Raw genomic sequence first — 21,743 nt, 5'->3', positions numbered from 1 at the left:
TCTGCTTGTTTCTCAAATTATAATATGCAAACTTAACTTTTGGAAACGAGAATATGTTATTTTTAGGGGGAGTTGCAATGGGGAGTTCCAGAATGTATCACCAGAATTTAGGATAAGGGCTGCAATTGCATGTTCCGCCCGAGATCAACTCTGAAAGACTAACTCTGTGATGGTAAAAATATAAAACAACTAAAAGTATCTCGCAATATATTTTTAAAACGTTTCATTGCGTAAAGCGCTGAAAGTCATAAATAACAACATTTCAGATTCTGAAACCGTCAGAACAAGACCAATGTGCTGTTATTTATAATACTGTCCTAAAATATTTGGACACAGTGATCTACTGTACTTCACATTTATGTTACTATCACTCTCTTCAACAGCATGTGGATCCTCCGTTGGCAACTACTGTACACTTCTTCTCCCCTGGGTAAGTTTTCTACCAATGAACGAAAGAATGCAGCGGGCACAGCCCTCCATTCTTCCAGTATGGCAGGATCAATTGAGTTACTGGTGTGGGATGCATTGGCCACACCTGACGTTCGAAGTCATCGCTTGGGTGTTATATAGGGTTCAAATCAGTACTCTGCGCTTGTCATTCCGACTGGTACATTCACGTTCGTGAACCATTCTTGAACAGCACTCGCATATAGCAGAAGTTACTATCCTGCAACTCCACATTTCTTTTCATGGAAGGCTGTGGAGCTCCTTATGTTCGTATAGGCCTCAACTCATGTTGATTCCTTAAACTCTTTGCTGATATTTAGCAGACATGTCTAGAGAGATCATGGTATTATCCTTTCGAGTACTTCTGGTCATGGGGTCATGGAGTGTGTTTTCGTAGTTGTCTTGTGCGTTGCTGGAAGATAGTGATTTAGTATTAGCCATATAGTACAAGGTGATGTCGTCAATCTTTCGCTTTATTCATGATAACATTACTGGCAGTCAACTCTTGATGGTAGGCGGTACCAATTGCACGAATAGAATAGACAAGTCAGCAATGTAACGGCTGGAAAAAGCAACCGTTTTGAAATAAATCAGCTCCGTTCTACGTGCCATAATTAAATAACTGTACATCTTGTATAGCTCATACTCCTTTCTTATGGACCGATATGAGTCAATTTTTATCCGAAATGGCCATCTGCTCTATGAAATCAGATGTGTCCGGATATTATTTGGAGGATAGTAATAGCACTCCGTTAAATGCATCGGACCTTTTGATTACAACTAAAATATTTCCGCTGAGATTTCCATGTCTTCGAATACCTTAAAAAAGAATCTTCATGGTTAGGGCATTGGCTACGTTGCTGTTCTTCCACGCTATGGAGAAGCAAATTCCATTTGCACGTGAGGAACTTTATGGACATTTTCACACTTTGCTTGGTTTTTGATTTTAAAGAATATTGGGTTTTTATTCCAGAAAACAGAAAACCAGTTATGGAATATGCGTAATTATAGATAATACACAGACCCTTCGTGGCCATAATTACCGGGCCACTTACTCCAACCAGTCAACTAACCAAATCAGTAAAAAACTTCCACGCCTGATTTCTGGTTGTTTGGTGTTATTTAAAATGCAATCTGACTGAACAGCAACCGATAAAGACGGAATAACGCATCTTCCTGAAGACAGAACTTCTCCTCGTAGACGCATAACAGTTTCTGCGCCTCTCAATAAACCAAAAAGAAGGAAGGCACCGTAATAGTCTTCTTCATTTGGAAATGTGTCTTATTCAGTCAGCTTCTCGGATAAAATCTCTGCTTAATTTTTTTTTACGATGCTTTCCTCGACTTGATGGTAGTGGCTCTTCAAGTTCTGAAAGCTTTCACGAAATCCGATTAAGCAATTTCTATTCAGTACGATTAAATAAATATTTGATCATGGTTTGTAAAGTTGCTTAGTCGACGTTCTTCTACTTTATAATAACTTTTTATTTTTCGGTTTCTTTTATTAAAGTGGTAGAAAACCCACTTAACTTTGAAGTTGGCTTTTTTTTTTCAGATCCAGTAATGACAATGGAGGAACTTGAATACGCTAACCATTTGAAAGGGAAAAAAATTAACTGTTTCTTGCAGTCCTTTTGTGAAATGCGAATCAGAGTTCTTCTTGATTCTGCATCTTTGACTTTGAGGCCGTATGACTGTGTCTTCGCTTTCTTTGATCGCTTCTACTTCCTTTCCGAAACCCCTTGTGGATTTCGCCTGTTGTAGCAGTTCAACATTAATCATCACTCTTATTGTACGGTTTCAGGGCAATTCTCAATGGGTTGTAAAATATTCGACTTTTTTTTTACGTTTAAGGTGGATTGTCAGTTTGATAAACTGGTAGATAAAAGACGAATAGATCATCTGAAAGAAGCAAAAATAGATGATCAATGTATTATCTACCATTGTCTGTTTTTTTTTTCATTTTTTTAAATAATGCTTCTATTTTTATGTACATAAATTCTGCCTTTTTTATAATTCATTATTACGCTACTGTATAAAGTTTGTTTTCAACGATAACTATCATCGCTGCGTTTATGTTGATTTAGCTTTATCGATTATTTTTCTCCAAAGTAACTAAGACTTTGAGGAGTCAGTGTACTATGGATATAAATAAAAGTTTTTAGGTGATCAGTGTCTTAAAAACAGGGTTTGAATTCTTATTTATGCTTCTCGTTAGAAGTTGTATTGGGTAATAACCATTGTTCTCCCACACCAGGGGGAAACGACCCCGGTTCGAATCACGTCAATGATGCGAAATTTCATCGGCTCTTTTCACTCCATGGCAAGTTTTTTAGACTCGAAAACTCTAGATTTTTGTCCAGCAAAACAGGAAAACTGACCAGAGAACACATGGACAAATGAATTAATTTTCGGGTTGCCCTAATATGACAGTTTTTTTTTTTTTTTTTTGTCATAGAAATTGTCCTATCTATAAAACATAGATAGATCTAAACGATTATCACGCCAAGTTGATCAGTGCAGTAGAACATCCGATACTTCCTGACGTAGGAATTGTAAAGTGCATTAATTTAAAGTGTGCCATAGATAATTCAGTCCAAGTTAATTTTCTGGCAGTTGTTGCAATTTTGTTGCTGATCTCTACTCCGAAGAGCTCATTCCATCTCATCCTAGTGTTCAGTTGGTTCGAGAACTGGTGACTGGGGAGGCACCCTATTACCAGATTCCAAAAAACCTGTGGCGTGCATATATTTCTCTTAAAGGGGCCCAAAGTACACCAAAATATTCTCGGCACCATTACACCAACCCACGAGCTTACATTCTTGACTCCTGATAGAATGGGTCCATGGACTCATTCTGTTTTCGCCATATTCTGCAAGAACCAGGATATGTCAGAAGGAAATGTTTTTCCAATCCCCCATTGTCCAGCTTTGGGAGTCCTGAGCCCATTGTAACTGTGCCTTTTTTTCTGACAGGAGTGGAACGGGTTCAGTCGTCGGCTGCGATACTCATTCTCAGCACTGTGTAAAGAACTGTACATTCTTGATATGCTTGTTTGGTTAAAATGTTGTATTGAGTTATTACTTGACTAAATTTATCCTTTCTGCTATTTGAAAAAGTCTTGTCAGTCTCCGTTGGCCTCTCCCATCAACGTTTCCAATCACAGCTTCACCATTGGCTGTTATTATATAGTTATTGGGACCAATTTCTAGACTTCCGAGACACGATCGTAAGTAGGAACCTCAGCAGGATTCCAGTTTCCGAGATACCTTTACCAGCACGTCTGGCGCAAACAATCATGTTCAAATTCACTTAAATATTTTGTCTTGCCCAGTTTCGCACTGAATTGCAAACATACAGCGCCTCTACCTATGTGCCAACCAGCTTTATATCGCGTGACAAACTTCTTGAGCACTAGTTCTTCCCTTACGTATGGCTCATAATACTTAAGGGAGAACACCACATGAGGTTTGTTTGAAGAAAAAACACAGTACATAATAAAGGTCGGAAAGTTTACTATTTTGGAAGACAAATCTTTTAAATAAATTAAAAAAAAGAACAGATTCCAGAGATTTCTGGAATCTGTTCTCGGTGATCACACCTTTGAAAGCAAAAGAAGGAGACAATCTATTTATAAAATTTCATTTTTAGTGAAAATATAGCTGAAATTATTCAGTAAATCGCGAAATCAAACGCCCTGAACAGATCAGTCTAGGTGATAGCCAACTCTCTCACCATCTCAGAGAGAGGCCGACCGGGCTAGCCGAGTGGGTAAAGTACCTGCCCAGCAACCCAAAGGTCGCGGGTTCGATTCCCGCCTCGGGCTTGGATCAAAGTACTGCAAAAACCTTGGGAGGTGCAATATGGCCACAGAAGCCGATGCGCCAACAACTACCAAATCAAATAAAAAAAATCAATCTCAGAGAGAGAGAGAGAGAGGATGTAATAAATATGCTCTTTAAAAACCACTGTATGTTGCGTTAATTTCTAATTAAATAGATTTTTTAACTTATTATCCCCAAAATAATGCACTTTTTCGTGAAATGGAATTAATTTTGTTACTAAAATAATTGAGTTTCCCAAAAAAAGAGTCCTCTTTGGTACAATTTTCACCAAATCCATGAAAATTTGTATGAAGAACAGAGGTGAGGAAGTAACCAGAATGCATATGTAATACAGTAAAAAATAATGAATGGTAATTGGGCTAACAGGTTAATTAACTCATTATGTTCAACCGAGGTCTCAGTCATATTGTAATGCGTTTACGCAGGAACCTAGCCACAAAGGGACTCATTACTTGTTTCTTAACACAAACGTTGGATTGTCGCCAAATGAGAGAAGTCGTTATAAACTTTGTAAAGAACATTAAAGGCAAAAAAAAAAAAAAAAGAAATACGCAAATGGCCATGAGCTATTAGAGGACAATAGACACACTTTATTGTTGCTTGCAAGAAACTACGACATGAAAATAATGAAGGTCATAAAGTGATGAAAATGAGACCGAAAGAAGAAAGGTTTCAGGAAGCATCCCATTACTGTACTCTTCACATCGAGGAGGTAAATTCTAAGTTAAATAAAGTTGGGGGGGCTGATAAGTGCGAAAGGAATTTCCCTTCGGAAAACGATTAGCTGCAATATGACGCCATCTTCTACGAAAGATAAATTTTGCACGTGTTTTATAACTCATTCAGTTTTTATTGCTTCATGGTATTTGGATGATCTGGTTGCTTGCAGTTTTTCCATCGAATCAGAACTGTACCTGTCATTAGCAAATTATTCTCACACAGTGAGATTATTGAAAACTGTGTTTCCAATCTCAAAATTTAGAAAAATGAACCATGCCATTCACTCGACAGGAATATGTACAAAAGCAAACTGAATTCATGTTAGAAGTAAGCAGGTCGATGAAATACAGCAGATAGGTGAAGTCGTAGAGCTTAGGAACTTTCGTATTCCCTCTTCTGATCGACCAGAGGTCGATCAAAAGAATATCAGTCCTCATCGAATACTGGCAAACAGAAGTAAATGTAAAACAATATGTACAAGGACGACATGAAGTTTGGTGGAGGTTCTGTTATCAAAATGATAACATTCAAACTGATAAGGACTATGTGTTCGATTACTTCAATGAATTTACTACAATTCAAATATGAACAGCTTATCTGAATATATTTTGTAGCGCAATATATTATTCGTCGATTCAATAATGTAAGTCAACAGTGGGCACACATTTAAGAAAAGTTCGCAGTTTAGCAAGCACAAATAGTGAGATTAATAAAGAATAAACATCTGGATATATGAAGGAAGTTGAGGAAAACATTTTCGAAAACTTCGCATCATCTCAGACGATCTGCAGCCACGAACATCTCTAGATAAAAAAGTATTCTTCGAAATATTGCTCTTTTCGCAAATATATGCGCTATAACAGCATTTATTTCCCACTCTGTTGCCCAAAGCACTCGCGTTTGGTTTCATGGAACCTCAACGGAATCCAAGAACGCGAAGTTTTCTAATATGACGTGTCGAGGAATTTCCTGGGTGTGCACACCGTGAGTGACGGCGAGGATTTATACGAAACTCATGCGAACCAACTTTCCTCCATAATTGAGAATGCGTGAACTTTTCACATTGCTAGAATTCCGAACAATTTTTTATCAGATTGGGCAGAAATGTTTCAGAAACACATAAAGCGAGCGTTTATCTTATTCTAAATTCAATTTATTGCAAACGATTTGAACCATCGTTCAGCCAGAGGATGGAATTGATATTAAATATTGTCATATACTTATTTATAACTTCTATTTATCTTATAAAACAACCCACTGCTTTAAATTAGCCACCGGTTTACAATTTTATACCACGTACTTTTTTGTCAAAAAAAAAGTATGTGCTGTAAAATTGTATATTATTTTGTGCATTTTGTGTTTTGCTTCTCTACATTCGTAGTTGTATTCAAAGATGGTTTAAAATTTTAATGGGAAAATTAGGCTTATTAAAGTTCAGGCTTAATTCTCTTCTATCTCCAGATTTGACCAATCTTCCTGACCCTGGAGAAATATAGATGCTACAGAACATATAGTTTAGATGTTTTGCATATGGAATTATCTAAAAGTCTAAATTCTTAATCGAAATTGATTTTAATCTCTTAGGCTGAATCTTATTCATGATGGAGAAGCTTCCAATGGCACTCCATTTCTGAAAATCATTCAGAGACGGAATCGCTTTGACATGTTGTAAAGACGATGCATAGGAAACCTAATTAAATAATTGATGGTTTAATAAAATTAAAACACAATTATACTACGTTACGATTACTACAACTGCAACAAGGTTACTGAGAGAGGGCCAACTGCTACCTTCCCACTAAGCAAAGATGCAAAAGGTTCAACCATATGGTCCAACGACATTCTAGACCAGTGATAGCGAACCTTTTCCGCCCTGCATCACAAAAATATAATGTTTTTGCATGCAATAGGAAAAAAAAAATACTGATAAAATTAGTAAATAGGACAATTCACCCAGATGGTGAATTTATTGGCACACAGAAAGAATCAGAAAGCATTTAGCCAAATTTTCAGTAAATGCCTGTCGAGGCGTTTTCATTGAGAAGACAATGCATTTAATGTACTGTGTATTTTTACGAAGATGGCACCACCTGAAAACAACCCATAACTGGTTTCCTTTGGGAGAGTTAGAATTTGATTCTAGACCGGTAAGGCTGTGTGATATTAGCAGGAGAAACCGGGATCGATTATAACTATAGTAGCCAAGAAATGTCTGAGCTATGAGCCATCACATTGTGAACTACACTCACTGGCCAAAAATTATAAACCTTTATTCAACGTCTAGTAGGGCCACCTTTGTGTGAATACAGGTCATGGCATGGATACCACTAGGTGTATGAAGGAGCCTATCTCCAGATTTGACCAATCTTCCTTCAGTATGTTTTCAGTTGATGCATTGTGGTCGGTAGAAAATTGTGAAACCGAAGTTCCATTTCCAAAATGTCTCAGGCATTCTTAATTGGATTCTCTGGAAAATTACTATTCTGATACAATAAAAGGATATTCATTGGTAGTAACACGACCTTCTAACAGTATGAACCAATCAATTCCAGACCAACGGAACATACCGCATACCATTATTGATACCACCGTTAGCCGCTTGAGTGATGGACACGAGATAGTCCGGATGCATAAGTTCGCGAGATTCACGACGCACTTTTACCCTGTCATTGGTGCAAAAAAAATGTAAATTCATATTCGTCAAACACATAATCTTTTTACATTGTTCCGCAATCCAGTCTTGGAGTTGGCTCCACCATTCAAATCCAATCGACGGATTTGAATGGTGGACTATCAAATTCTTCTATTCCCGCCTCATAGTCGGGTTGGAAATGGATTTTTCTTCGCCTAAATTTAATTTTCCAGTAATTTGCTGCTACTGGGTCTTCTATTCCGACGCACAATTCGCTTTAGATTCCTGCGGTCTCGTTCTTGGCGTACTCACTTTCTGCCACTTGTCTTCCTATTAGAGCTGAGCTGCATTCTCCTCTCGTTTTCCACTTATTGTATACTTTAGAAATTGCTGCTTTCGACGCACCAATGCTTTCCTTTGTTTTCTCAATTGTGGGTCCTGCTGAACGCGCTCCAACACCTTTCTAAAAATCGGGAAGATCATCTGTCTTCCCCATGAAAGCAGACAGTATTTATCAGTTATCAAGGAACTAGTGATTATGGTATGTGATACGTTACATATGTACACTGTAAATTTAATTATCTGTAGACATCAATTGCAAAAGCGTTATAATTTATTTTTGGCCAATGAGTGTATGTATGTATGTAAGTGTACTAAGTAAGGTGGCACCGGAACTCAATTTCAACACTGCTGTACTTTTTGACTGTCCTTAAAAAGCGTACTGGTCAAATCGAAACACCTAAGTGCAGGAGAGACCAAGAAATCCTTCATCACAGCAAGAACCGAAGAAATGACAGAGATTGACAGCGCCGGGAATTTCTCTCCACGTAAGGGACCAGCGATACACTGGAACACAATCCCACAACATTCTCACCAAAAAAAAACAAGAAAGAGAAAAGAGACAGAAACTAAAAACTGTAAATTTCAGCATCTCCATTCGAAAAAACTTAGAAGGATTTTTCATCTATCAGTAGAAATAATGGCACCAGGAGAGAGAGAATTTGTTAAGCTATAAGGTTATAGATTGGAGAGTTATAAATTATAAGCTGGAAGCAGCAAAATTTCGTAGTGACATATGAGGAAATTTATGCTGGTATGGTTCTGCTACAATTGCATTATCCATTGAAGACTACAGAAAAGTTGTACTATCATATTATCTACGATATCTTAATTTCTACGTTAGTTTATATCTGTTACAATCGATCCTCGTAAACTCACTGGCCAAAAAATTAGAAACCTTTGCAATTGGCGTCGACAGATAATTAAACTAAAATTCATATTTATTTATAGAAATATACGCAATGTTCTCAGCACAGCGAAAGTAACGCCAGGAGAATACAATTATAAATATAAAATACAAAAGGAAAACAAATATAAATACATGCTGGGGTCCATCGCTGAGATCTGGAACCTAAACAGCTGATGTCGTCTCGTCTTGTCCTTGATTAGGTCGAGAGGATCATCATCCATTGCGTTTAAAATGGGCACTTCTCCCTAAGTAGGAATCTTCCCCCCAAAGCTAGCCGATTGTCTACTGTACGGAATAGACTTGGTGGAGAAATCACCAGACACACATATTTGAAACGTTAGATGAGATTCATCCTGTCACCATGTGCAGTACAAAGGAAAAACTTGGGTCATTAATAAAGAGTTTCAGCCGTGATATAGTTAGCGTGGCTGCGATATCGGTGGCGCGGATGCCTTGGAGGAGGTGAAGTTTGTGGATTGCCCATTTCTGGTACCAGAATTCTGTAGTTTAGAAAAGATTTACTTCGTTGGGGCTCCAGATGCCCCGACTTCTACTTCATGAAGATGGCAGGATGGATGTGCAATGTCACATATCTTGTGAGGAGGATTTTATCCTTCGTGTGGAGGTGTTTGCTAGCCTATTTGAGGGAGAAAAACTTCTTTGTTACTTTATCAATGTGGTCATAAAAGTACATTTTCATGTCAAATATCACTCCCAGGTCAGAATCCACGAGGGGTAAACTCTGACTCCTTCCAGGGAGGTTACAATGAGTGTCTGGTGCGGTTTAAATAAGAAGATGATTTGTGCAGATTTGGCTGGATGTATATGTAGGTTGAATGTAAAGAACCCTCGTGGGTAGCACCGTTGATAAAATGACCGTCCTCCCTTCCCCAACCGAGTGAAAAAGACCTCGGTTCGAATTCTGTGAATGGCGCAAGAAATTTTTATGGCATTTTTTCACAATGTATCTGTGTTAGTTGGACTCAGGCGAGGGCAGCGTGCTTTTTTTCTCCAAGAATTAGGATTTTAATCCAGAAAACAGCAAACTGATCACAGATCACAAGCAAATTACAAACATTATACTGTATACGACAATATGGTCTAAGTAGCTGATGCACCCAGTTCCTTAAAACAACCAATGCAGATAGATTATTATTAGTAATAGCAGTTAGTGGCATATGATGCAAGAAAGCAAAGCTTATAAAGCGTCAGCCAAAAAAAAAAATCCTACATCATTCGCTCATTCGCTCCAATAATTTATCTAGTTCTTCCTTGAATTTATTCTTCAAAACTACCCACTTCCACAACAACAGATGGAAGTTTATTCCAACAACGGCTTGCTGGCTGAAGGCAAACCTCCGCACTTCTGTCCTACAACCATCCTTCCTCAATTTAAATTTATGCCCCCGTGTAGTCTGAGCAAGAGGGAGAATAGCATCAGCATTTGGCTTGCTCAATCTATTAGAAACCTTAAACATCTCAAACAGATCACTTCGCAGGTGACTAGTCTCCAGACGTTCCAATTTTCAGAACTGAACCCTATTGTTCCCTTCACCAAACTCGTTGCCCTTTGCACCCATTCCAGAAGATCTACGTCGTTTCTGAAAATGAGGCCTCCATACCTGTACGCAATAATTAAGGTGTAGCATAACCCTTGCTTTGTGCAATGCGATAATTATCTCCTTATTCGTGCTAGCAAAGTTCCTTTATATAATTGACAAAACACTCATGAGCTCTTCTGGAAGCCTGTCTGAATTGCTCAGAGACCTTACAATCTGACTGCACAATCGCCCGCAGGTCTTTTTCATTGTCCACCCCTGAGTGTAATACGAGACGGTTGGTACATTAATCTGGGAAGAGTGCAACCTATTTGCAGTACCATGCATTTGTCAATGTTAAACTTCAACAATTTCTCAGCAGATGGGCCTAATTTTTCTAGATCGTTTGCAGTAGCATACTGCAAACACAGTTTACTGTCATTAACAACTTGCCAACCTTTGTATCATCTGCAAACTTAGTATCAATATCATTAATAAATAAAAAAAACAACAATGTGTCCAGCATTGAACCCTGTTGGAACTCTACTAATATGTTGAAAAGGCCTGGTTCCAATTTAATTTCGTTGGAAAGTGTCATAGCTGTATTTGAAGAGTAAATCTTTGTTAATAAGGCTAATAGTGTTAGAAAGTGTTTATCATCCATGAGGATTAAACATGCTTGGACAGAAAGGCCGTAAGAAATTACAGCCAGGTTCCTACTAATGCGGTAATGATGCTGCTGGAGGGGGAAAAGGAGCTGAGGGACCGATATTGCATCAAAGGCTGATTGAATATCTGAATATCTTCTCTACCTCCCAGAGCACAGACGATAAAGTGAGATACAGAGACGAGATTAGTGATGGCTAATTTTCCTGATGCAGTAAAATGTATTTGAGGGAAAAGTTTGGCCGGATTTGATGCGAAATGGTCGAATAGTGCCTATTCTAAAATCTCGAGGAGTTAGAATGAAGAGGCAAAAGGTCTAAACCGATCAACACTAGGCAGCGTAGGTTTTCGGGAAAGGTTGAACCTTGACATTTATTGTACTCTTGAAGGAAGAAATGGTTGCTCTAGACGTTTATTATGAATGGTTAGCAGTGGCTCGACGAGGTAGAGAATGAGGCATTTCACTTAAACTGTGGAATCCCACCACTTCCAGTGGTGGCCATTAGTGGAAGCAAGTTGATAGCATTGATCAGCAAGTTCCTAGAGAGTAAAAGACTTACTGAGGCATCCATAGGATGACAAATTTTCCAAATGGCATCCAAGTATTGCTTTCCTTAAAAAGGTAAGATACCTCAGGGCCACCATACCCTAGAATGTCTGGTGATGTTTGCTCTTTGTCGCAGTGTATACTGAAATTTACCTTATTCACTTCGAGAGGAGCTCTATAGCGAGAGAAAGATCACAAGTGTGGATCAATTGTAGCACTGCGGGTGAATGGTAACAGTGCGTTTTCGTGAAAGTTTTTATTAAATACAACTAAAAGCAAACATTATAGTTCTTCGGAAGTTAAATCTACAGTTGAAAAAAGCGTTGCTTTTCCGACAGCAGAGTTACCTTTATTAAAAAAAGTTTTGACTGGATAACTGGGGCAGTGAGAAAATTTCTAATTTTGTTGTCGATATTAATGAAACTCTTGCCTTTTCCACAGGAGATTATAGAGCATCTGCGGTATCTACTGCGCAAAAAAGCAAAGGATGAAAAAGGCTTCAAAAATTGCGCAATTTGCTTCCCGTTACCTTAAAGCTGGGATTTTTTTAATAATCTCTCTCTCTCTCTCGCTTCTAGAACCGTTTTTAGGGAAAAGTTAATCCAAGACGAATCCCTTCATTCGAATGGAAATAATCATTTTGTCCTCTTTCTTAACAGTTTCCTTAATAGATCCTGTTTATCTTCTGTAGCTTCACGAGCGCATGCTTAAAAGAAAATAGATTGGCGGAACTGTTGTTTCATTTAAAGTAGAGTGGCATGCGAATTGGGGCTGCTGGAAATGAGTTTTGGAATTCCTATTTAGCTTCACACGGATGTTAACTGGTGCACGGCTATTCAGAGCAGTGTGTGTGCGTGTGTATCGTTTGAATCGACATGTCCTTAATTTTCTCTTCAGGTTTATCCTGGCGTGAGTGGTTAGTTGATTAGCGGTTGACACTGTCAGAAGAGAGCGTAGAGAGAGAAGAGAGCGAAATGAGAAAGAGAGAAGAGAATAAACGATGCCCCAATAAGATTAAATTTATTCGCCAAACACCAACCACACTCTCATACCCCGTTCGTTATTTACAACCTTTGCCGGTCTCCCAATTTCCTTCAGCCCCGGGCACCAAAACAGATTCTCGCAGTCTGATAATTCCATCTTCGTTTTGGGAATTGCATCAGGGAAACGTGACTCAAGTCACCGGTTCTGCGCTGCGTTATTTAGTTTGTTTGGACGATGTCAGATAAAAGACACTTAGATGAGTGGCCGAGTTCGTGCGATAAACGACACCGATTGAAGTTAGTGGGTCCCCTAAGGGTGCCTATTCAACAGGTGGGATAAAACAAGCTTCTCCCTGACAAATCCAAACTTATCTCATAAAAATATGAACGCGTTGGATTAGGGCTGCGTAAATGTGTATCTCGGCTATATATAACGTCAGGAAATTGCGTTCATTCCATGTACACTACCCTTCATAAAGTATACGTCTTCTTCAATGGACCATTGGACTTTCTTCACTAAACCACTGAGTGGAGTTTAGTTGGCATGTAGGCTGACTTCGAAAGGGTTTTATTGTCTTTTAAAACCAAATATATCTTTGTTAACTACATGCTACTGTTATATCGCTGGTCTCAGGCGGGGATAGCAATGTTTTTTCCGAGTTTTTCGTCCAGAAAAACAGGGAAACTGATCTGAGAACACACGCAATTTACAGCCATAATACACATGAGTAGATGGGGTAATTCTCAAATGGCCCTAAAATGGCTCAAATGGCCCTAATATGACAGTTATGAGATCTTTTGTTTACCACGGGTAATGTTATCATGAGAAATGTGTTTGTATTACCATCGTACAGCAAAGCACAAGAAGATCGTGGACGCTCACTCCACGTGACCAGTGAGTATGAGAAAGGGTGTACGACAAATTCGTCAGGCATCCCTGAAAAGCATCAGCCAAGGGGTTTAAGGCACCAAAATGGGTTAAAGACTTCAAATTTACTACATACGCAGTTCCACACCTTCAGTTTTTTTTTATGGAAGAGGTGCGGTGCATAAGCCAAACTTCACCAACCGCATTCAACAGTCTCGTTTTGAATAGTCCAAACTGTGCAACCACCGCCGCAATTGAGGGTTTTTCATGTATTCTCCACAGATAGTTCACGCGGGCTACAAAATGGTTATAACCACCGCCCTCCCCCTATACAGGATGGAAAAGCCTTGAATCCCATGAGCCTTAGCCACCGGTGCGTGTTATGTCCGTAAATTACCAGTGTTCTCTGATTAGTTTGCCTATTTTTCTGGACGAAAAACTACAACTTTTCGGGGAAAAAAATTTTGCTGTCCTCGCCTGAGACCGACTAACTCAACCACAGAGTGAAGAAACTCTATAAAAGTTCCTCGCTTCATTGGCTGGATTGAAAATTCCAACCTCGGAATTTTCCACCAGTATGGGCAGACGGTGTTTACAACCACTGTTCTACCCTAAGGATGCTAACGATGGAGTTCGGAGAATGTGGGGATATTGAGTCGAGCAATTTCTCATAGTATGGCCTAGCACCTTTCATGGTTATGCAGGAGACCAAGAAAGTCGATGCTTACCTTAGAATTTTTGGACAATTCCATGCTCCCTTCCATATGAGAGTTCTTTGGTACAAACAGATGTTTGTTTTAACATGGTGATGCCCCATGGCATACCACCGATGCAGTTCTAGAATGGTTAATGAACATGAATATGTAAAAGTTGGATATTTATTACACGTCTAGCTTCACTGGCAACATGGTTATTAGTACTTGAGTACAGATGTCCATCTCTAAAGTGGAGACTTAGATAGCTTTAGAAGGTTGTTACTGGAAAATATTCGGATGGGCATGGAGCAGATAGACACAGTCAGATTAATCAAACTTGACAATAACTGTGAAGTGGAAACCAGAAAAACTAAGAGGAAGAAATAGACCCACCTTGTTGCGTATCGCGTACTTCATCTTACCTTGGATGCCGTAACAGGACAGCATCTTCCAGAAGGAAAATTGCTCAAATGTCTGCTGCCAGGGCTAAACAGTGGTCAATAAAAACGAATCATTTATTAATACTGTAGTCAAATAAAGTAAGGTCCTAAACAAAAAGTGATAAGAATATTCAGTGTGTATACCACTGTGGAGTCTGTATTATATAGTTTCTACCATTCGTCTCAGTTTACCATCCGTCTTCTAAGAAAGAATCTTGGAAAACAGCATTCTCATCAGAGCGCTCTTTTCCAGATAGTTTCTTGGAGGAAATGAACAGTAATGTCAACACAATGAAATTTAATTATTCTGTTTTAATTATTCTGTTTTAATCATTCTTATTTTTAATCATTTTAATTAATATTTTAATAATTTTAATTAATATATTAATAATTGTAATTAATATTATATTCTCGGAACAATTTCATTTATTATTGATTATATTAAAATTATTCGTTTAATTAATATTTAATTATTCAGTTTCAATTATTTTAATTATTAATTTTAATTATTTTCACATAATTTTAATAATTTTTATTATAATATTCTAATTATTATTCGAAATAATTTAATTATTTTAAATTAAATACACTTGAGAAATAGCAATCCCAAAATAACTTATACACTTGGTGGGGCCGAATTAGAAACAGTAGAGAAAAAAAGGGATCTGGGAGTTATAATACGGACAGATATCAAGTTTTCTGAGCAGTGTAAACAGGCGGTCAGGAAAGCCCATGGTGTCCTATCGGAGATTTATCGAACACTGTGTCCAAATATGGAAACCTCATCTGAAAAAGACATTGAGCTCCTTGAAAAGGTCAAAAGACGAGCAATATGCACGGTGAGATGAACAAAGGGGAGACTGTACTTACTCGTATTATGTAGGCCACAGATCTTGGCAACCAGGAACCTTAGAGGGGGACATGATCGAGGTTTATAAGTCTCTGAGTGGGGACAGTAAAATGAGTGGAGGCAGAATTTTCATTGGAATAAAGAATTCCATAACTAGGTACCATAAATTCAAATTACAGGGGAAGAGGTTTAAAATAAATTGTAGGAAGGTTTCTTTTAGCCAGCCAGTTGTTGACAGCTGGAACACGTTTCCTTAACAGGTAGCTGAGGCTGAAAATTACTAAATTATCGGATAATACAGCAGATAAGTCATTTTGCATAATGGAAGAACAAAGGTTATTGGAATGACAGGTTAATTCTTGGAACAATAACAAAGGCTTCTGGATCAGCATTTATATGTGGCAGAGCCCACTTAAGAAAACACAGAGGGAGAATTTCTTCATTAAAGAGTACAAGAGAATTTTCACTGAATAGCTCTAGAAAATGGAATGATGTAGATGCTTTTCTAGAGAGAGAGAGAGAGAGAAAGAGAGAGATTTAGTTTGGCTGGGCCATACCCTCGTTTCCCTAAGTTAAAAGGAGGCATAGATAGGTTTCAGAAAGAACTGTCATTCGTTGAGTTTAGGGTCACGACTTTCTTCGGAGTATACTACTAGCAGTCCTTGAGTGGATAAACCAATTGTACTAGCATCATCGGCACATCATCTCAGATCAAAACACTAAAAGAAATAATCATTTTGGCTACAGAAGCAACAACATAAAATTGGTAGATCGACAAAGAACTAAAAAACGCAGTGGATAAAAAAAAAAGAATGCATTCTGTATCACGGATTTAAAATTTCTTTCTATGCATTATTCAAAACGATTCCATTTGAGCAATACTTGTCACGCGATAGAAGATATTATGTCTCGACCTTGTTTTCTTTTGCGTCCCTCAAAATGACCTCACGCTTAGGCGTCACTGTGCCCATTATAGCTTGCGCCCCCTAAAAGACTGTCACTCTTTTGCCAACATCTTCCAAAGCATCATTTTACAGAAAGGGTTCTCCATCCTTTATTATCCTGCAATTTCTGTTCTCCATTCGCTAGCGCTAATTCGCCATCTATTACTGTTACTCAACCTGAATGCAAATGGCTCTCATTTATGCCTAATGCCTCCTTGGCTTGGCATGAGCTTGCTATTAAGATGAATAGATACTCACTATCTCAGCGTAAATTGTCACTTATTTAAATTATGTCTTCCTTTTGCCAAAGATTTTCGGAACTTGAATTCTAAACCCCTATTGTTATTATAATGAACGATCGCCGGTCGTCTCTTACACACTGCGTGCACAAAATATTAGTAGACACGAGTGAATATCCAAGGATCAGTAGAGAACTACGGATTTTAAACGTAAAGAAAACATTTCCATCACCATAACTTCTGTATTTTGAGTATACAAAAACTGTTGCTCCTGAAGAAAGAAGTTAGACTGAAACTGCGATAAGAGTAAAGTCGAATAAATTCAAATTGTCTGCAGAGGCCGTGTAAAAAAGATTAACAGTTCCCGCCAGAAAACAGGTCACAGGGTATTTATCAAGTACAGCGATCCAAAGGCTGTTCATTTGTTTTCATGTACCGGCAAAAAGAAACAGACGGTTCGGTTGCTAAGATACGTTACAGCATCAAAAATGCCAAACACTCTTATTTAAGTTGGAAGTTGGTTAACACGTGGTACGCTTAAACTATATATTTCGTGCACGCGATTTGATAATCACACATAACATAAATACTGGGTACAAGAGTAATCTATAGCTTTCAATCTCGTACATTCTTACCTTGTCTGTAGTGTTCATCACACAGATTCGATCCAATACCGATTCAACGTCCAACCAATACAACCAGTCTCAACTGTGCACCTTCTGAGCGCTTGTCAAACAAAAAATGGGGAAAGAAATAGCCCCTTTACAGATGGGGACATCCCCCAGTGTTTGTCATTGAGTGTTCTAATGACGACATGTCAAAATGATCTCCGTGTCGGTCTCTTGGCGAGTGTAGCTCCGTCCTGTTCCATCATTAGTCCGCCCAAGTCCGATCCGACACGAGCTACACTTCCGCTCTGTTTCGAACAAGTGGCGACATCCACTCATCCCCAGGTCTCTGGTTACCACAGTCTGCGGGAGAACGATACTTGGGTATTCGTAATCCTTACCGAACTAAGCTAGACGGAGAGTGAGTGGCCGTACTACTGGTGACAGGGATCCAAAGGCCTTCTTGTTGTGCGCGTGCGCCCGCTCCAGCCCGTAACTTTGGCGTGTGATTGGGTGTTTAGCTCAGTAGGAGCGACCTTGGCCAAGTACAGACTTTGTTTTCTCTTACACAGGCAGATAAAACGCAGAAGAAAATACTGAAATGAAGGTGGAGATATAGAAGAAATGTGTGGATAGATGCTTATGAATTGAATCATCCGATGATGTAGGTAAGATGCTGAAAAACCTCTCCAGTTATGTTTCTCTTTAAGATATGAACAGGTACACGACTCTATGCGTGGAGAGGAACGATTTTTATAGGGAAGTTTGTTAATGTTTGTCAGAAATAATTGGTTACTAATCTGAAGGATTCCTACTAAAGACACTGCTATTATTAATGGTTACCTCTTTTGGCATAATTACTGACTAACATTCAATATATCAGAAATGTTGTCCAAACTCGTGAACCTGCCTTTATGGATAGGTTTAGCAACATGTTGACTGTTTCAGATATTGCTCAGACAGCATTTTAACTGTTAACATGTTGATGAACAACCAAGTTCCATCACTTCAAGACCAAGTTTTCGGTACACTTCAACAATTATTTTTCAATGATTCATACTACGAGTACTTTTATAAGCTTTAAGACAATTAATATAATGTGCAAGCATCGTATATTCAATTTTATTTCATTTCATTTGCCCAGACATTAAAACTCAAATGATATCATTTTCACATGAAATAGCTGCTGCTATTTTGGAAAGTGATTGTCATCGACAGTAGAAGGAACTTTCTTATACTTTGTTGAACTTTGTTATACTAATAGGAAACAAAAAACATAACCAAGATATCTTTTTTTTAATATCAATACAAAAAATAGTATACAAGTATGAATTATTATTTCATCTCCCTTCGGTACCCATGGAAGACGTTATGCTTCTTGGAATTGAACCAAAAAGGCTGTTAAGGTTTCCTTAAAACTTCTTGGTTGAAGCATAGCTCTAAGTTTCCATCTCTTCACTTCCAGACATACTCAATAAAACATGTCAACATTGCAGAGAAAACAGTCTAACAACATCAGCAGTCTGGAGCCAAGTACTGTCCTGTTAATGAAATTCCAGAAGGACAAGTTTCAATTCAGTTTTAACTATAACCGTTGTTTGAAAGCTTACCTTTATTTTCTATCCAATATATTATAAAATCAACACACATTTTAAAATAACTTACAAAACAATGAATTTTGGAGATCTTTTGACAAGTTGAACGTTGGACTAATAAACAATCTTCTGATTAGTGATAGTGCAAGTCGACCTGTGAGATTACCTTATACACAATGGTGAACGATTATCATAAGAAATAGAACCCATATCATGATTCCTGGTGTTCGATTTGTATGTCTTTGTTGAATACAGGAATGACCATCTCTTTCACCAGGGCGTCGTCATAGATGGATCCTTCTGTCATTGCTCCCAAACAAAACCTTGACTCATCAGTAACTTGGTACTTGGCTAAACGCTATTCGCACACTTTTCTGGACATCTTTAAAATGTTTTCTGACAAACATACAGCAATATTAGGTCTTCTTTTGCATCTAATAGCATCATGCGTCATATTGACTACACCAGTGGTACAAGTGATTGTACCACTGGTATTGCCAGAAAGTTCTGGGAATGGATTCATAAATTAAAACTGATGTTAACAGTTATCTTTCTCTGAAAACAGTTTCTTTGGGCTACTCTATATGAAGACATTCTATTCTGTCCCGGTTGGAACATTTCTGGAACTCACCTACTGATATCGATTTTTTAGTGCGTTCGATGTACCTCCTCTAACGATTCAACGCGAAATTTTGATACTTGAGGAAAAAAGAAGCCTTCTCAGCTTGTTCCACCTGAAGTATCCGTTTTGCCATCAGAAGCTTCAACGAAACCTACGGTAAGCCAACGAATTGTCGTAATGCAAAACCCGATTTCTTGGTAACAGTTAGCGTCTTTTGTGCGATATCTTTTCTTCTAAACGTTTCTTAACTTAAAGGCAAAGAATCTGGTTGGCAGTTGGCTCTTAAAGAAAGGAATTCTCAACAAACTATCTGATTTGACAGGTTGCTCTTAAAGAACGAATTCTGAATGGACAATATAAATATTATCAAAGAAAACCGTTGAGCATGGTTTCGAATTTTGATTTGCTTTTATTACAACTTAGAGAAGTCAATGTCTTCCACGACTGTTTTTTCTTCTTTTTCGTCGCAGAGTTGTATTGAAATATCAGAAAGTTTCGTTCTGCTTGAATTTTATCTAAAAGATTGATACAAACTGTCCACGCCTCAAGGGATGGTCACGATTTAAGTTTTTTTTTTTTTTGCACCACCTTCGTCCAGATTATCTTCCTTTCTAGGCTGATGGCTAAAACGTGTCACACCCAACTCGTTCATGTGGTGCGTGAGTTTGGCATGACCAGCTATTAAAAGAGAGGTGTTGGAATATTAATGGTAGGCACAGCATATAGAAATAACTCCATATTTATTTAAAACCTGCAAGGTTTCTCTTGATTCGGTTTTAATAAAATTTTGGATTGATCTACAAATCTTTCTAAAAGAATACAATATAAATTTTCATCAAACCATACACCGGGAAAAGATTTATAACCTGCAAACAGACAGACAGACAGACACAATGAAAATAAAATATAATTCAAACAATAGTTCCAGTATTTTCCATTTTGAAGATGTGCGCTGGGTTATCCATGTTACCTTCGTTCTCATTAGTTGTTGCTGCACCCATACTCTCATCGCCTTTAACCAACTTTTTCTCTTAAATTGGAATCCCTCTTTCTTACTCCATCTAAAATCTCTTTGTTCCTAACTTCCTGAAAACTCTATCAGCGACTCTTTTCTTTCATTCGTTCATTCTATAACTATTTCCTCACTCGGTCTACGTTTTACCATCTTGGTTAGCTTCCGGTTATCAATCACTTTCTCCTCAGAAATTTATCGAATAAATCAGAGCAGAGAGCAGAAGGTGGAATTCATTTGGATATTGTGTTCATTTAAATTCCAGAATGACTTTAAAAGGTCAAAAGTCAGATTGATAAAAACGATCGAAGAGAAAGAATTATTACCATATATAACATAGTTTTATTTCAGTTTCCAGCGAGGTATGAAAACATCTTTGATATACGATCCTGGTGATTTTTTATAACCATAACCTTTCTGCTGGTAGTTACAGAAACTATTAAATGCTCATCAGGATGGATGACAAGTCAAGGTCTTCGATACAACATCCAAGGACGTCACACACTGCGAGAGACACGTAACAAACATTTCCAATATCTGTTGAAAATACTTTGCCTGTCATTAATATACATTGTTGTTAGTAAAGAGTCCTCGTGGAGAGCATAATTGGTAGGATTTTCATGGGCTTTTTTTCACAACGTGGCTGAGTTAGTCGGTCTCAGGCGAGGGTAGCATGGTTTTTACTCCCGGAAACTGGTTTTTCCTCCACCAAAACAGAAAATCGACCTCAGAGCATATGCAATTTACAGACAATATACACTGGACAACATGGCCGTAGTCTCTGATGTCCTAATACAACTTAGTAAAGATATTGGACACTAAAACAAGCCAGTTAATTAAACGAATAATTATAAAATATTAATTTATGATTGGGTTACCATTATTACTTATTGTGTGACACTAAGTCCAAATTGCTATATCCTAAAAGAGTTAACAGAAATGGTTAGACATTTGCATTACGGAATCAATTGGTTGGTTGTTGTAGGATTTTAGACGAATCAGCTACTTAAGCCATATCGCGCTGTATATAATGTCTGTAAATTGCGTGTGTCCTGTGGTCAATTTGCGTTTGCTGGACGAAAAATCCGAGGTTTCCGGGAGGGCAAAACCATGCTACCCTCGTCTAACACCACTGAACTTAGCTATGTTGAAAAAGGCCCATAAAAATTCTTCCCGTCATTGATGTATTCGAACGCAAGTCTTTTCCGTCCTGCCCAAACAAAACCTTGACTCAGTTGGGATA

The 21,743-nt window shown here is 38.1% G+C and overlaps 1 pseudogene across 1 annotated transcript in view; it reads right to left on the bottom strand.

Annotated features, from left to right (window-relative positions):
- LOC150080143 (sex peptide receptor pseudogene) overlaps positions 1–17,676 on the bottom strand; it is a 275,783-nt pseudogene extending 258,107 nt beyond the window's left edge. Inside the window, exon 1 of the transcript XR_016547436.1 lies at positions 17,299–17,676. The product of XR_016547436.1 is annotated as a sex peptide receptor pseudogene, transcript variant X1 (transcript). The remainder of the gene's footprint in view (positions 1–17,298) is intronic.
- Between the last annotated feature and the right edge of the window lie 4,067 nt (positions 17,677–21,743).

Source organism: Mastigoproctus giganteus, chromosome 9 (assembly GCF_048544385.1).
Source record: "Mastigoproctus giganteus isolate SK-2022 chromosome 9, ASM4854438v1, whole genome shotgun sequence".
NCBI classification, from domain to species: domain Eukaryota; kingdom Metazoa; phylum Arthropoda; class Arachnida; order Uropygi; family Thelyphonidae; genus Mastigoproctus; species Mastigoproctus giganteus.
Note: the sequence above shows the minus strand (reverse complement) of the source record. Positions and strands in the feature narration are given on the sequence as shown.